Source organism: Apium graveolens, chromosome 4 (assembly GCF_009905375.1).
Source record: "Apium graveolens cultivar Ventura chromosome 4, ASM990537v1, whole genome shotgun sequence".
Classification (NCBI taxonomy): Eukaryota; Viridiplantae; Streptophyta; class Magnoliopsida; order Apiales; family Apiaceae; genus Apium; species Apium graveolens.
This window is the reverse complement of record NC_133650.1, coordinates 199,969,178-199,984,292: the sequence shown is the minus strand read 5'-3', so window position 1 is coordinate 199,984,292 and position 15,115 is coordinate 199,969,178.

The window sequence follows — 15,115 nt, the reverse complement described above, 5'->3', positions numbered from 1 at the left end:
TCCAAAACCTATTGACCCTCACTTGGGCCTTTTATTCTACTGGATTTATACTATCTTGCAACTATAGTGGTCAACCTAGATCTTACTCATAAGTGCTCTAAAACTATGTGATAAGTGGAAGTGCTCACTGGAGTAAATTTCAGAATGATATCTATGGTTTCTTGAGTGCATTAGATACCCTTAAACTACAAGTTTACCTCCAAAACTTTTACACTAGACTATTCTGACCATAAGGTATCTCCCAAATTTGATGTGGCTCAAGGGTCTAGCTTGGGCCTCCTTGGGCCTAAGCTCAAAGTCCATGGTTCCCCTGTTTTTCTGGGCAGAAAACGCCCTGATTTGAATTAACTTGTGACACATGGTTCTAACTCATATTTTGTGAACTATGGCTGGAAAAACTTCTCTGACACTCCCTATAACTAAGGCCCAACAGGGACTAATGAGGGCCTACCCATGATAAGGTCAAAACTTCCTATTTCTAAGTTGCAACAAAACTGTCCCCTGCTGGACAGATTTTGTGATTTCACTTGTGCACCTAACCAAACGACTTATAAACCTCCAACCAACACCTAAAACCTTTTATATACTCCTAATACTAGCTTCTGATGGCTTGGGCCTCAAAGTGCACAACAATGACATGGTCAAAACTCACTCTAAACCTCAGGGTACTAAACTGATTTTCTGCAGAAACTAAGACTCTCCTTTCTCCAAGGTTTCTACTTGACAAACTCAACCACCAACAACCCAAATACCCAAATCATGACTTAACTATGGTGATCCACTGAACTAACTCCCTTACACTCAAAATAATCTTAGTGGAGATCATCCTTACCTAAGGTGCAACATAGCAAAACAAAGGAAATCACATTACACAATTTACAAGTCATCGAGTTTTTGAAAATAACAAGTTATGTATTTTTATAAAATATATATACGAATTATTACCACATATCAAGGAACACTAATCAAGATTAATACCTTATCCCTACTGAATTTAAAGCTTACTAACAAAATCTTTCCAAATGATCAAAATTTTCCAACATTCCAAGAGAAATCTACATGCATGCATGGCTTCGGGTTTTACAAACCAAAACAATATATTTTCTAAATATATTCTACCATGAAATCGACATGCAAGCCTAGCATAAGCTATATCTAGATGATCACTTAGCATGCAAAGGGTTTCATCAAGTTTTCACTACAAAATTCATGCCATTACCACAAAACATACAAGAATTGAACAAGTCAACAAGACACCACTAAGAACCATTCATTCGGCTCCCTTATGGTCATGGCCGAATGAAATGGAAGGGAAATGGCCATTAAAAACAAAAGCTTCACTCTCTTGACTTGGCATTTCATTATTCCTTGTAGTTCCCTCAATAATACAACCTTAAATCCATGAGAATCAAGATTGTATTTTGAGTTCTAATTAAACTAAGACATGCAAGATTAAAACTCAAACTTTTCACTCTAAACTTTTTGAAATATATATGAACAACATGTAGGGAGTAAGATTACTTGAATATAAGATGAATATTTGAGTGAAAGAATGAAGAAAAGAAGGGGATGGGGGGCCTCGGCTATGGAGATTGCCAAAAGGGAGGAGGAGCCGAGAGGAGAGGGAGAGAGAGTGAGGTGAGGGTGGAGTGTGGAGTGGGGTGAATGATCACAACACTTTACATTTTGGTTTTTATGATTTTGATTGATTAAAATAAGTGAGTGAAAATGAGAATTGTCAAGAATAACCTTCCAACATACTTAGGTCATTTTGCATGCAAGGACAAAGAAGTAATTTGGCTAGTAAAATAAGAGTTAGTGGGGTTGGAATTATCTTTTTAGCCCTTTAAGTTGAATAGAAGAGAATTTGCATGCAAGGGTAACCATGTATGTGAGTTCAGAAGCTCAACGAGCAAAGCGGTTTCAACAAGGGTTGAAGCCAGAAATAAGGAGTGGAGTTGTAGCCTTACAGCTTAAGACTTATACTTCGGTAGTCCAGGCTGCCTTGGTGATAGAGAGTGATCAGAAGTTAGCTGCAAAGGAGCAGGGTGAGAAGAAGAGGAAATTTGAAAGTGGACCTGCAAAGTCAGAATCAGGAATAGCAAGTCGAAAGTTCCAACGTTGGTTTGGCAAGAATAAGAATAAAAAATTTAAAGGGCAGAACTTTCCCCAAGTTAAGCCCGGTACAACATTAGTTAACTCTGCCCCGACGAGGATGAGTAAGCCAAAGGTTGATTGTAAGACGTGTGGGAAAAAGCACAGTGGACAGTGCCGAGAGAATATTAATTATTTTAAATGTGGACAGAAAGGTCACTATTCCACGGAGTGTAAGTCTGAAATTCAAGGAGTTACTTGTTTTAGTTGCGGCAAAGTGGGACACATAGCTAGGAATTGCAAGTTAGTGACTCAAGGTAATGTTGGAAAGAGTGTGTCCCAAGGACCAGCAACCAGTACTGCTAGAGCTAGGACTTTTAAGATGACCCAGAAGTCTCCAGTTCATGACTCCGATGTGGTTGTAGGTACGCTTATTCTTAATTCTGTGCCTGTTAACGTTTTGTTTGATTCGGGAGCGTCCAAATCTTTTATATCTATGAATTGTGTGAATAAAATGCAATTGATGTTAGAAGACCTAGATGAACCTCTAACCATAGAAGTGGCTACTAAAGTTAAAGTGCTTGTAAAACAATTTTGTCCTAGATGTTCCCTAGAAATTTCAGGGTATATGTTCCCTGTTGACTTAATACCCTTCGAGTTGGGAGACTTTGAGGTTATTTTAGGTATGGATTGGTTGTCTCGATATAGGGCAAATATTGATTGTAAGAAAAAGAGAATTGTTATGTACACCTCAGATAATAAAAGGATCAGTTACCAAGGGCAGAGGCAAGATAGGAAGTTCCTCTCAGTGATACAAGCAAAAAGATTGCTGAAATAAGGATGTGAAGCGTACTTGGCTCATGTGGTGGATACGAAGAAAGAGACCCCTATTTTGGATGAAATCCCTATAGTAAGAGAATTCCCTGACATTTTCCCAGAATAATTACCAGGATTGCCACCTGATCGTGAGATAGAGTTTTCAATTGATTTGATACCTGGAGTTGAACCAGTTTCCAAGGCTCCATACAGAATGGCCCGGATGGAAATAAAAAAATTGGCTAAGCAACTTCAGGAATTATTGGATAAAGGAGTTATTCGACCTAGTGTTTCCCCGTGGGGTGCTCCAGTGTTATTTGTGAAGAAAAAGGATGGAAGTATGAGATTGTGCATTGATTATAGAGAGTTGAACAAATTGATAATAAAGAATAAGTATCCCTTACCATGAATCGATGATTTATTTGATCAGCTTAAGGGAGCATGTTACTTCTCAAAGATTGATTTAAGATCTGGCTACCACCAACTAAAGATAAAGCCGGAAGATATCCCCAAAACCGTATTTCGAACAAGGTATGGCCATTATGAGTTTCTAGTAATGTCGTTTGGATTGATGAATGTGCCAGCAGCTTTCATGGATTTGATGAATAGGGTATATAAGGAGTATTTAAATAAATTTGTTATTGTATTTATTGATGACATCCTCATATATTCGAAGAATCCAGAAGATCACGCAGTACATCTGCAGATTGCCCTTCAAAAGCTAAGAGAAAAGCAATTATATGCCAAGTTTTCTAAGTGTGAGTTTTGGCTGACGGAAGTACAGTTCCTTGGTCACGTAATAAGTAAAGAAGGTATCAAAGTAGACCCGGTAAAGATTAAAGCCGTATCAAAATGGGAGCAACCGAAGACACCAACGGAAATAAGAAGTTTTCTTGGATTAGCAGGATATTATCAAAGGTTTGTGAAAGATTTCTCAAAGATTGCATCCCCACTAACCAAGTTGACCAGGAAGAATGAGAAGTTCGTTTGGACGGAAAAGTGTGAAAAGAGTTTCCAGGAGTTAAAATGAAGACTAGTGACGGCTCCAGTGCCAGCATTGCCAGATGAGACGGGAAACTTTGTAATTTATAGTGATGCTTCTTTGAAAGGATTGGGATGTGTGTTAATGCATCATGACAAAGTGATTGCGTATGCCTCCAGACAGCTAAAGTCTCACGAGCAGAAATATCCGGTTCATGACCTTGAATTGGCGGCTATAGTATTTGCTTTAAAGTTATGGCGTCACTACTTGTATGGCGAGAAATACGATATTTACACGGATCTGAACATGAGACAGAGAAGGTGGTTGGAGTTGATTAAGGACTATGATTGTTCGATTAATTATAACCCAGGTAAAGCCAATTTAGGGCTGATGCCTTAAGTAGGAAGGAAAGGCTAAATATGGTTAAGATTGCGGAGGAATTGGCACGAGACTTAGAAAGAATGGAAATTGAAGTTCGAGGATCTAACGGAAGTCAAGAGCAACTATGTGAAATTACTTTCCAGCCGGTCTTGATGGAAAATATTAGAAGATGCAAGAAGGAGTTATGGAACAAGAGTCGGATACTTTGACAGGAGAAGAGTTGTGTACTCAAAAAGATAGTCAAGGTTTATATAGGTTTTCGTCCAGAGTTTGGATTCCTGATGTAACAGAGTTGAAGAACGAAGTATTACAGGAAGCACATAACTCTAGGTTTTCTATCCACCCTGGTAGTACCATGATGTACCAGGATTTGAAGAGAAATTTTTGGTGGCCAGGAATGAAGAAGGATATTGCCAATTGGGTAAGTAAATGTCACATGTGTCAGACGGTGAAAGCAGAGCATCAACGACCGAGTGGATTGTTACAACCTTTGGAGATTCCCCAATGGAAATGGGAAGACATTGCTATGGATTTTGTAGTGGGATTGCCAAAGACGAGAGCGAATCATGATGCTATTTGGGTAATCATTGATAGATTGACTAAATCGGCGCATTTCCTTCTGATTAATGAAAGGTATTCGTTGGAAAGGATAGTGAAGTTATACTTGGATGAGATAGTTACCAAACATGGAGTTCCTGTTTCTATAATGTCGGATCGAGACCCGAGATTTAATTCCAGGTTCTGGACCAAATTTCAAGAGTGCCTAGGAACGAGATTGAATATGAGCACCGCTTATCATCCTCAGACGGATGGCCAAAGTGAGAGGACGATTCAGACCATAGAAGATATGTTGAGAGTCTGTGTTTTAGATTTTAAGGGTAATTGGGATGAGCACCTACCCTTGATTGAATTCTCGTACAATAACAGTTACCATGCCAGTATAGGGATGCCACCTTACAAAGCTCTGTATGGACGAAAGTGTAGATCACCGTTGTACAGGGATGAGGTTGGAGAAAAGAAAGTGCTAGGCCCTGAATTGGTTCAGCAGACTAAGGATGTCATAGTATTGATTCGGAAAAGGTTGAAAGCAGCTCAAGATAGACAAAGAAAATATGCAGATTTACATAGAAAAGACATGGACTTTGAGATAGGAGCTCTGGTGTTACTAAAGGTATCACCTTGGAAAGGGTTAGTACGATTTGGTCAGAAGGGTAAACTTAGCCCTAGATTCATAGGACCCTTTGAGGTTTTGAAGAAAGTGGGAAAGGTCGCTTATGAGATAGCGTTACCACCACAGTGGCAGCACATTCATAATGTGTTCCACGTGTCTATGTTGAAGCCCTATGTTCCTAATTCGAATCAAGTCATAGAATACGAACCGATTGAGCTTGAACCAAATTTGTCTTACATGGAACAACCGGTCCAAATCCTAGACCGTAAGGAACGAATCCTTAGGAATAAGTCAATTCCTATAGTAAAAGTTTTGTGGAGAAATCCTCGAGTAGAAGAGTCTACATGGGAATTAGAGTCAGACATGCTTGATAAATATCCTCATTTGTTTAGTTGAGTTAGATTCTAGGGACAGAATCTTTTTAAGGGGGAAAGGATATAACGACTCGTGTATTTTTATTTTATTTCTAATATTTGGAAGTGTAATAAAAGTTTAAGTAAATAAATAAAAGGGTGTGCATTGATTTTTGGCAGCGGTTACTAAGTGTTATTTAATTATTTATGATTTGTTGATATGTGGATTGGAATTTTTGATTTATTGGTAAGTTATATGATTTTATTTCGCTTGTAGAAGTGATTTTATTATAATTTTAATTCCATAAATATTTGGTTTGTCTTTAAAATTGGTTTTCTAATTTTATAATTTCAATAATTATTTTTAGGACTTTATAAAATTAAGAAATCAATATTTTGTTAATTATTCATTTTTAAATGATTTTCTGAGTGTGTTAAATGCTAAAATCCATATTTAATTATGGGAATCTTTAAAAATTATGAAACTTATATTTTATTAAGTTCGTATTATTCTGAGAATTTTAAAATTATTTTGGAAATTTTCGGGATTCGTTTTACTTGCGTGTTGTTTCGTTATTGGTTAAAAAGCAGGTATAAAGTGCGGTTTAAGAACTGTTTTAAAATTTTAAAAAACTTATGTTTTTAATTATTTCGGAACTGTTTTGGATTGGTTAGAATCTATTTCAATATGTTATCAATATTACTTGGTTCGTTAAAAGTGTAATGTCGGGATATAAACGAGGTTCGGGGGATTCAGAAGTCTGGATTAATAATAAACCAACATGTATCCTGTTTTAACAGGACACGTGTGGCTGCCCTATTTTTTTTCCTTGACACTCATTTCCCTTTTGGTCATTCGGCTGTGGCTTAACTCTCTCGATTCTCTCTATTTTCTCTCGATTGTTCTTGCTTTTGCTCGGCTCCTTCCCTCGATTTTCATCTTCTTCCTTTCACTTTGCTTCCCTGGGCTTCGTTTCTCCATTTCTCTGTTTTTCCAGTGATCTCTCCAGTGAGCCGCCCCCGTTTTCTGGTTGGCTTGGATTTGATTTATAAAGTTGGTATACATATATATATATGTGTGTGTGCCCTGTGTGTATGTGTGTGTGTGCGTGTGTATGTGTGTGTGTGGCACGGTGATGCGTGTGCTGTTGGATTTTTAACGCAGCGGGGTCATGGCAAAACACTTTTACACATACAAAATCCAAATAAAAGCATATAAATCGTGAATAAAAATTTGAGGGATCGAATCTAACCTTTAAAAATAATTCGGAGACAACGATCAGAGATCCTTAGCAGTTGCTCCTCAAGTGTGAAGCACTCCACCGGTATCCACCAAGAAAACGATGTTAAGGAGGAGGGAGGAGGTGGAGAGAATTGGGTTTTCCAAACTTTTTGGGTTTTCGGGTTCGATGGGGTTAGAATAAAATAGGGTCTATAATAGTGTATTTATAGGCAAAATTTTCAGCTGAAATTTTCCCAAAAATAATATTATTATTATCCCATTTATTATTCTCATTAATAATTAAAACACCTTTTAATTATTAATCCTTGTTCTAAACACTTTAGAAATAATTCTCTCTCTTGATTTAATTTCCAAAAATTAAATCCTTAATTAATAATATTAAGAACTTTTCTAAATTAATTTATAATCAATTAAATCTCATTTAATCAATTATTAAATTTTCCAATTAATTATTTATTTCATAAATAAATAATTATTAGCCATTATTAATTAATTCCTCCACCATTAAATCATTCTCTTTTTATGGTGTGACCCTGTAGGTTCAATATTAAGCCGGTAGTAGAAATAAATAATAATAAAACTATTTTATCATTATTTATATAAATTCTCTAATTTATTAAATATGATTAATTAATTAATCACATTTATTCTACATCGTGAGGGATACTTCTCAGCATATCGCGACTATCCGGATAATATGAATTCACTGCTTAGAATACCAAGAACCTATTCAGTGAATAGTTACCGTACAATAAACTCCTTCTACTCTACAATGTTCTGATTAAATACAAGGCATGGATCTCGTGTCAAGCCTATCTAATTCAATCACTTGCTTACCATTTACTATGCGTAGTTCTATGCAAATTAGAAACTCCTTTCTAATTTCATTCACTCTGGCCAGAGATTCCTGAACTAGCATAAGTGGATCAGCCTTGAACATTCGCTTCCTTCACTGGAAGGGGTAGATCCTTTATTGATCATACACTATCTTCGTGTACAAATTCCTATACCCAGAAGAGCCCTAAAAATTGTCCTTGGAGACTAAGAACTAAACCAAAGCATAGTTCAGTGTACACAAGATGACTATGATGACCTCAAGTCTAAGGATACTTGTACAACTATCACTAAGCGAACAAATGCTGACACGTGAGTGAACTCCATCAGTTGTTCCGCTGGGCGAGTCATGTTCAGTGAACTTATTCCATAATAAGCACCTACATACTAGCTATAGTGTCACCACACAAATGTCTATGAGAACAGACATCCTTCATAATGAAGCAAGCATAGTATGTACCGATCTTTGCGGAATATTAATTACCAGTTAGTAATCCTATGACCAAGAACTATTTAAGTTTAGAGTTATCATCTTTTTAGGTCTCACTATTATGATCTCATCATAATCCATAAAAAGCTTTACTCTAAACTATGGTATATCTTATTTAAACACTTAAATAGATAAGCCCGTAATAAAAACAAAACAAGTCTTTATTAATATCAATGAAATCAAAACAGATTACATAAAAGTTATTCCTAAATCCTAATACATGATTGGACTTAGGACATATTCCTTTCAATCTCCCACTTGTACTAAAGCCAATCACTCTGGTATCTAATACCCATCTTGTCTTCATGACGATCAAAGTGACTTTCATAAAGTAGCTTTGTGAGTGGGTCTGCTATGTTGTTATGTGTGTCAACTCTATTTCAATACAATAAAAGAAATGTTACCGCGCTCCCACTAACCCTTTTGCAGACGCATGGTTCATCTTCATTTTTGATAAAATCAAACTCTTTGATTGTCTCATCAAAACGAATGTTCCATCTTTCGAGAAGCCTGCTTAAAACCACATATGGTTCGCAGCAGCTTACACACTAGGTTTTCATTTCTCTTGGAAAGAAAACCATCTGGCTAATTGCCAGATCTCATAGTCGTAGTAAGCAGCATTCGCAAGCTAAATCCGAACTGATTTTAACAGGGCTACAGGTAAAAGGTTTCATCAAAGTCAATCCATTGCCTTTGTTTGAATTCTTTTGCCACAAGCCTGGCCTTAAAGGTCTCCACCTGACCATCTACTCTAATCATTCTTTTGTATCCTGTATACATAGATTTCTTTCCGGATTTCATGGCACTATGCCATTTCTCTGAGTCAACACTACTCATAGCCTCATTATAGGTCACAGGGTCGTCATCATCAATGATCGACAACTTATTGTCATTCTCAATGACAAGGCCATATTACCTCTCAGGTTGGCGAGACACTCTCCCTGACCTATGAATGGGCTGTTCCACAAAAGGTTGTTCAGTCAGAACAGGTGTTTCCACTTGATCCGTAGTAGTTTGTGCTTCTTGAACTTCATCAAGTCCAATTTTGCTCCCACTGTTTCCTTCAAGGATAAACTCCTTTTCCAAGAAGGTAGCATGTCTGGAGACAAACACCCGATGATCGGTGCAAAAGTAATACCCTAAAATCTCTTTAGGATATCCCACAAAACTACATTTTACGGATCGATATTCCAGCTTATCTGGGTCAACTTACTTGACATAAGCTGGACATCCCCAAATCTTAACGTGTTTAAGACTCGGTTTCCTTTCTTTCCATATCTCATACGGAGTTTGAGGAACAGATTTGGAAAGCACCTTATTCAGTAAATATGCTGAGGTTTCCAATGCATAACCCCATAAGAATACTGGAAGATTTGCATAGCTCATCATGGACCGAACTATGTCTAACAAAGTTCGATTTCTCCTTTCAGATACCAATCTGGAGGAGTCCAGTGGGAGACTATACCATTTACTTTGAGATAATCTAGAAACACTCCATTAAAGTATTCACCACCTCGATCTGATCGAAGAGTTATAATACTATGTTTGGTTGTTTCTCCACTTCATACTTATATTCTTTGAACTTTTCAAAGGCCTCAGACTTGTGTTTCATCAAACACATATCCGAATCCAAATCTATCATCTATGAAAGTAATAAAGTATGAAAATCCACCCATGGCTTGCGTAGACATTGGTCCACATACATCTGTGTGTACCATTCCTAGCAAATCTGCAGCCCTCTCTCCATGTCCACTAAATGGAGACTGCAATGCCACTATAAAGTGAGATTTTCATCATCCCTTTTCTTTTATTAGTTTGTTCAATCTGAAATAAATTATGTCACATACATACAGACCATTATTTAAAGCACCACGTCCATAAAGAATATTATCTCTAAGAATAGAACATTCATTATTCTCAATAATAAATGAAAATCCAGCCAAGTCTAACATGGGAATAATATTCCTCACAATAGAGGGAACAAAATAACAATTATTTCAAACAATAGTCTTGCCCGTAGGCATATGTAAATGAAATGATTCTACATCTTCAGCAGCAACTCTTGCTCTATTTCCCATCAGTAGAATCACCTCATCTTCCTCAAGAGTCCTACTTCTCCTTGGTCCCTGCAACAAATTGCAGATATGAGAACCACAGGCGGTATCGAATACCCAAGTAGAAATGACATATTCACTTCTATCATGAACATACCTGAATCAGAAGCGGTAGTCTCACTACCCTTCTTCTTCAATTCTGCAAGGTAAACCTTGCAGTTCCTCTTCCAGTGCCCCATCTTGTTACAGTGAAAGCAAACAATTTTGCTCTTGGGGTCTTCAGCTTTTGGTGGAACCGGCATTTTCTCACCCACTTTCTTCTTCTTAGAAGAGTTCCTCTTCCTTTTCTTAGGATTGGAATCTTCACCAATTAGAAGAATAGAACTCTTCTTAGGGGAAAAATTCGATTCCGCAGTCTTCAACATGTTGTGGAGTTCAGGCAGGCTGACATCCAACTTATTCATATGAAAGTTCACAACAAACTGCGAGAACGAACTCGGAAGCGATTGCAAGACCAAGTCTTGGCTCAACTCCCCATCCATGGCAAAACCAAGTTGTCCAAGACGTTCAATCAAATTGATCATCTTAAGTACATGGTCATTCACAGATGATCCCTCAGACATCCTACAACCGAACAACTCCTTCGATATCTCATATCGAGCTGTCCTCCCTGCCACATCATACAACTCTTGTAGATGCATGAGGATAGTGTGAGCATCCACATGCTCATGTTGCTTCTGTAGCTCAATGTTCATGGAAGCTAGCATGATGCATTGAGTAACATTTACATCATCTATCCACTTACGATACACAACATGTTCATCATTATGTGCATCACTAGCAGGTTCAGTAGGCTTAGGTGAGTCAATCACGTATTTCAGCTTCTCAATCCTGAGAACAATTCTCAAGTTTCGAAGCCAGTCAGCATAATTAGGACCAGTCAATTTGTGAGCATCTAGTATGCTCCTGAGTGATAGTGCAGAAGACATAATGTATATTGTAAATCTGTAAATGATAAACACATAACAACACTTAGCAAATATTTGATTTTATTTTAAAACACTATATGAATCGGGTCTTTATTCATAAGTGGCTCCCACTAGTTTTCCTAATTTATTCAACCCCTACGTGAAAAATTAAGCATTCATAATGCTAGTGGGAATAGGGATCCTACATTCCATTACACGACCCCGGCTGTAGCACGAACCGCCATGTAATGTTCAATAGGCAGACAACTCTTGTCAATTACATCTCATGTTATTCCCTAATCAAACTTTAGCCTCTTGAATAATTGAGTCTCGGCTGTAGCTCGACAAACTCAATATTCTAAGTCAAGTCTAACCCAACATTCCGTATAGTTGAATCAGTCCCCAAAGGCCCACGGCTGTAGCACGTACCGACCTTTAGATTCTTATTCAAAGTACACATCTCTATGTAATAGACAAGTATTTCTTATTTTGAAATCAAAGCCCTCGGCTGTAGCACGAACCGACAATGATTCAAAAATAAGAACTACTTTTCTATCATGTTGGAAGGCTATGACCGACACAAGCCCGTTGTATCATTGGCCAATTACTACTTGATATTATTTAATTTTAGAGGAATTATATTACGTTACAATCATAATCATATTATAAAGAAATTCTTCCTTTTAAATTAAATATTTCAAATCAATAATCAATAATCAGATGATTCCCAGATCGGGTGGAGCATTGTCAAGAGGCGTCACTTAATAACCCTTTCTTATAGATAGAAATCTGTTGTTGACAGAATCATCCTTTCTCTGATATCAAAAATTCATATTCAATTACGTGTTTCACAAACATAAGAATCTCATGATTGTATTCATAATATTATTTTTAAGGTTATGAAACAATTTCACTATACTAGGTTGTCTAACAAACGCCTTATGTTCATTTAAGTTCACCTAAATCTATCATCGCATGATAAACTAAGCATATATCACATATATCAACATGAATAAACATCAAGGTAGGCATGTTACATCATCTAGCACATAGAACTAAGCATTATACATCTCTATGTATCACATAAAGCATTTAAAAGCAATTAAAACAGTCAAAAACAACTTTAAAACACTTCATGGAAATATAAACAGTTCAAAACTTTGATATAAACTAAAATTGATCACTCCATTAGATCCGTCTCGAAAAAACGAATCCAACGGTATATTGCACGCCCAAAACGGAGTTACGAAACTCCTAGAAAATCAATTTTAAAATCAACAGAAGGGCTGTAACGCATTACAGGAACGCGTTACAAGCCCTGTAACGCATTCCGGTGATGCGTTATACCCCTTTTAAGCCATTAAAGGGTGTAACGCATTCCGTGAATGCGCCACAGGTGTGTAACGCATTCCCGGAATGCGTTACACCCCTATTTTTTTTATTTTTTTTCACAGCCGCCTGACAGATTCTTTTCTCGGTTAGCGTGCCTGACTGTTCTGTCTTCTACTGTGCATCACACATAACAACACAGCATGTACGAATATATACTTACAGCCACATATTATATACAACAGAATATTATATATATGTATATATATATATATATCTATATTTTATTACGAATTTAATTGTAAGAACTTCAAAAATTCATAATAAAAAATCTATACATCATAAAATTACAAAAAAAATACCCAGACGATCTACAACACTTGTAGAACCCAGATCAACATTCAAAATTATTCTGAGAAACGATTTCTCATCAGACAAAATTAATCCATAATATAACTTGTAAAAATCATAATTAATTCTTACAAGCACATAAAATTCTGAAATTTTTACCACAGATCTATATGCATACAACCTATGCCCTGATACCAATGTTGGATTTTTAACGCAGCGGGGTCATGGCAAAACACTTTTACACATACAAAATCCAAATAAAAGCATATAAATCGTGAATAAAAATTCGAGGGATCGAATCTAACCTTTAAAAATAATTCGGAGACAACGATCAGAGATCCTTAGCAGTTGCTCCTCAAGTGTGAAGCACTCCACCGGTATCCACCAAGAAAACGATGTTAAGGAGGAGGAAGGAGGTGGAGAGAATTGGGTTTTCCAAACTTTTTGGGTTTTCGGGTTCGATGGGGTTAGAATAAAATAGGGTCTATAATAGTGTATTTATAGGCAAAATTTTCAGCTGAAATTTTCCCATAAATAATATTATTATTATCCCATTTATTATTCTCATTAATAATTAAAACACCTTTTAATTATTAATCATTTTTCTAAACACTTTAGAAATAATTCTCTCTCTTGATTTAATTTTCAAAAATTAAATCCTTAATTAATAATATTAAGAACTTTTCTTAATTAATTTATAATCAATTAAATCTCATTTAATCAATTATTAAATTTGCCAATTAATTATTTATTTCATAAATAAATAATTATTAGCCATTATTAATTAATTCCTCCACCATTAAATCATTCTCTTTTTTTGGTGTGACCCTGTAGGTTCAATATTAAGCCGGTAGTAGAAATAAATAATAATAAAACTATTTTATTATTATTTATATAAATTCTCTAATTTATTAAATATGATTAATTAATTAATCACATTTATTCTACATCGTGAGGGATACTTCTCAGCATATCGCGACTATCCGGATAATATGAATTCACTGCTTAGAATACCAAGAACCTATTCAGTGAATAGTTACCGTACAATAAACTCCTTCTACCCTACAATGTTCTGATTAAATACAAGGCATAGATCTCGTGTCAAGCCTATCTAATTCAATCACTTGCTTACCATTTACTATGCGTAGTTCTATGCAAATTAGAAACTCCTTTCTAATTTCATTCACTCTGGCCAGAGATTCCTGAACTAGCATAAGTGGATCAGCCTTGAACATTCATTTCCTTCACTGGAAGGGGTAGATCCTTTATTGATCATACACTATCTTCGTGTACAAATTCATATACCCAGAAGAGCCCTAATAATTGTCCCTGGAGACTAAGAACTAAACCAAAGCATAGTTCAGTGTACACAAGATGACTATGATGACCTCAAGTCTAAGGATACTTGTAAAACTATCACTAAGCGAACAACTGCTGACACGTGAGTGAACTCCATCAGTTGTTCAGCTGGGCGAGTCATGTTCAGTGAACTTATTCCATAATAAGCACCTACATACTAGCTATAGTGTCACCACACAAATGTCTATGAGAACAGACATCCTTCATAATGAAGCAAGCATAGTATTTACCGATCTTTGCGGAATATTAATTACCAGTTAGTAATCCTATGACCAGGAACTATTTAAGTTTAGAGTTATCATCTTTTTAGGTCTCACTATTATGATCTCATCATAATCCATAAAAAGCTTTACTCTAAACTATGGTATATCTTATTTAAACACTTAAATAGATAAGCCCGTAATAAAAACAAAACAAGTCTTTATTAATATCAATGAAATCAAAACAGATTACATAAAAGTTATTCCTAAATCCTAATACATGATTGGACTTAGGACATATTCCTTTCATGTGCTACCTGTACAGTGGTGCGGTTGTGTGTTTGGTTGGGCTGGTTATTGGGCTTCCAGTTGGGCTCTACTATTGGGCCTATTTTGTGAGCTTGTTATGCAGATTGTTTTGGTTGTTTGGCCTATTTGGGCCGTTTGTGTGCTAATGGATTGGATTGTGCAGATTTTTAATAATAATTTC